The sequence below is a fragment of the Mangifera indica genome, chromosome 15 (assembly GCF_011075055.1).
Source record: "Mangifera indica cultivar Alphonso chromosome 15, CATAS_Mindica_2.1, whole genome shotgun sequence".
NCBI classification, from domain to species: Eukaryota; Viridiplantae; Streptophyta; class Magnoliopsida; order Sapindales; family Anacardiaceae; genus Mangifera; species Mangifera indica.
In genome coordinates, this window is record NC_058151.1 from 6,264,514 (window position 1) to 6,268,005 (window position 3,492).

Below are 3,492 nucleotides of genomic sequence, written 5' to 3' on the forward strand. Positions count from 1 at the left end.
AATCACAATCTATGCAATTCAAGAGATTTAACATGTAAAAGATATACATCTCTTGAATCAAGTTTGATCAAAGGATCAATGATCATATGATGTATAGAAATATATTGTACGTTTATTTCCCTCTTGGAAATGATCCCTCTTATAAAATTTTGTCTAGTGTCAATATGTTTGGTTCTACTATAAAATTTGTGATATTTTATAAATGCTATCTCAACTTTATTATGACAATGGACAACTATTGCTCTAACAATTTCGTTATGCATAACCAAATTCATAAAGAATCTTCTTAACTAAACAATTTCTTGCACAATCACTAGACATGCTATAAACTCAGCCTCCATTATGGATAAGACTATGCATAACTATTTCATACTATTTTAAGATATGGTGTCCTATCAAAGTAAGAATGCATAACTAGTAATGAATTTGCATTGGTCTAAATCCCTCCCAAACTGGTATTTGAATAGCCAATCAAATGCAAATCTGATTCTTGATAACATAAACAATAATCCATAGTGACTTTAGATATCTCAATATCCTCTTCACAACCTTCAAGTACTCTTTTCCAAGATTTGACTAATATCAACTAACCAACCTGACAACAAAAGCAAATGTTTAGGTGTGCATACATTATAGCATAAATAAGACATCCAATGACATTTGAATAGGGTACCTTTAACATTTCTCTTCTTTCATCTTGGATTTTTAGGATATATCTCTTGGCTAAAGAATTCAACTTTTAGCATAGGAATATCAATGGGTTTATAGTTTACCATATTGAATCATTCTAAAATCTTTTTAATATTATGCTCTTATGGCAGTCAAAAGTTTCTTTAAATGATCCTTTTTTATTTTAATACCTTATATATATTCTGCTTCACCCATATCTTTTATGTCTAAATTCATTAACAACCTTCCTTTAATGGTCATTATATACCTAAAATGTTTTAAACTACTAACACATTATCTATGTATAGAGATAGAATTACAAATTTGTCATCATATTTTTTCACATAAATATAGTAGTTTTGATAAATCATTTTAAAGTCATAGGACATTATAGCTTTGTGAATTTTCAAGTACCATTGTTTGGATGACTGTTTTGGGTAATATATTGATCTTTAAAGCTTACACGTTTTACGCTTTTGACTTTAATAATGAAATCTACAAGTTGTTTTCATGTAGATTTCTTTATCAAGCTCTATGCTAAGAAAAGTTTTCTTAGCATTCATCTGATGTAACTCTAAATCCAAATATGATACTATAACTAAAATCAAACAGATTGAAGTAAATTTTATAACTGGTAAAAATGCCTTTTTATGATCTAAACCTTCTTATTGAGTACAGTTTTTTACTAAAAGGTAAGCTTTGTGTCTATCTATTAAACCATCTGTAAGGTTTTAGGGCACTATTAACTAGTAGCATAATGGAATTAAAAATTAAAAAAATATATCAAAGATCCTAAAACTGATTTAAGATACCTGTTTTAATACATAGATTCATGAACATGTTAAACACACATAGGGTGTTTAGAAATTATACTTATGTTGTTGGCTCCTCTAAGACTTCACGTGGCTATATAAAGATCACTATCTAACCTTCTTAAGACGATACCTTAGTATCCATATGAAGCACGAATAAGAAGTGATCTAGAAAGAAGATTACTAAGGCTTCTGTTGATTGGATCTTGGAAATTAGATCATGACAATGGAGGCTTGCGTCAACAAGTTTCTAGGCGTAAAGACGTGCGTTTATGATATATGTGTTTTGGTTTGTTGTGTTAAAAAATTTGACTCAAATTAAACACCTTTATTTATAAGGTTTGCATGAATCTTAAGTTAGTTAGAACTCTAAATACTTAGGAGATAAAATGTCCAAGAGTTCTTATTAAATTAAAACTCTTCATTTATTGAAAGTTTTAATGCATAGGAATGCTAATTAAATTAGGATTCTAACTCGACCTAAACTTTCTATCAAACAAAGACTTAGAAGAATAATTGTTCAACTAAAATACCTTACCCACGAGTTAACTCTACCAGTTGACTCGCATCTATTATTTGCCCTTGTTAGATTGGACTCCTATGTAGATCTAGCAGAAACCAAATGATTATAGTCAAAACACATCCATACATTTCTCTCTTTTCATGATCTCAAGATTTTCGTTAAATGATCTTTGCCTCTTGGTTTATATCAATCCCTTAATATGTGTGACTCATAAACTCTCTATTAAATTGGTTGTGTCTGAATTAGGGTTGAATTCAAACACAAACCAAGATTGGCATTTAGTAAAGCATCATGGCTATCTGAATGATAGAGTGTCAACAAACGTTTTTATAAGTTTTTACAACATACAGTTATATGTAATTCAATCCTTTCATTAACTGATATCTCTCAAGGCTGAGACATAGAAGTATGTCTATCTTAGTAGGTCCTCATATGAGCTGATACACATTAATGACTTACATAGATTAGGTTACAACTTTATCCTACTGTGGCCATAGATTTAAGCAGTCATAAATGTCTTTTTTAGCATTCTCATATGAAATATCTTCTCTATACTCATGAGTGATAAATCTTTTATTGATTAACCATTGTTTTCATGTATCTCATGATATGGTCTTTACTACCTTTATGATACCCATATTATGATGATACTTTGGATAGTGTCAAACTATACTTATCCTTACATGAGATGGTTTGACAATCTCAAGTCAAAAGATCACATGTACTCATAGTGTTCAAAAGATTTGTTCTATAGACATTAGAACAACCATCCATATAGACATCATCTGGAGGGGTTAATCTGATAAACATATCTACAATATGCACTCATGTGTCACACCAAGCCATCAGCAAATAACTTTGACACGTGAGAATTATCACCACCTTTCAGTGGGGTTGCTTAACACTATAATAATCTTATTACAATTACATGTGCCTTTAGTCACTGTAATGTTAGGATTATGGATATTTCTAGAATGGTTATCTAATGTGTGTTTAGGGTTCCCATAATCAGTTGTTTGATCGTTTCGTCATAATTCTACCATTCTAAAGGCATTTTATTCACACAATCATAAAATAGACAAACATATGAAATAAATAACTATAAATCCTTTTATAAATTAATAAGATAAATTACAATTATAAATGTCAAATTAATTAACTCTAGGGTATCTACCCTAACAATCCCCTATTCGCATTATAGTCAATCAGTCATGTATCTAATGCTCAATCCTACTATGTATTTGTTATGCTTCTATTACGATAGAGGTTTTGTTAATGGGTCAACCAAATTGTCATTTATATCAGTCTTCTCTATTTGTATGTCACTTTACTGAATAATATCTTAGATCAGATGAATCATCTGAGTATGTGCTTGGACCTTTGATGAGACTACGACTTTTTTGTTTGAGCAATCGCTTTTTTGTTGTCATAATAGAGCTCAAATAGCTCAACAATGCTTAGAACCATTTTAGGTTATGTCATAAACTT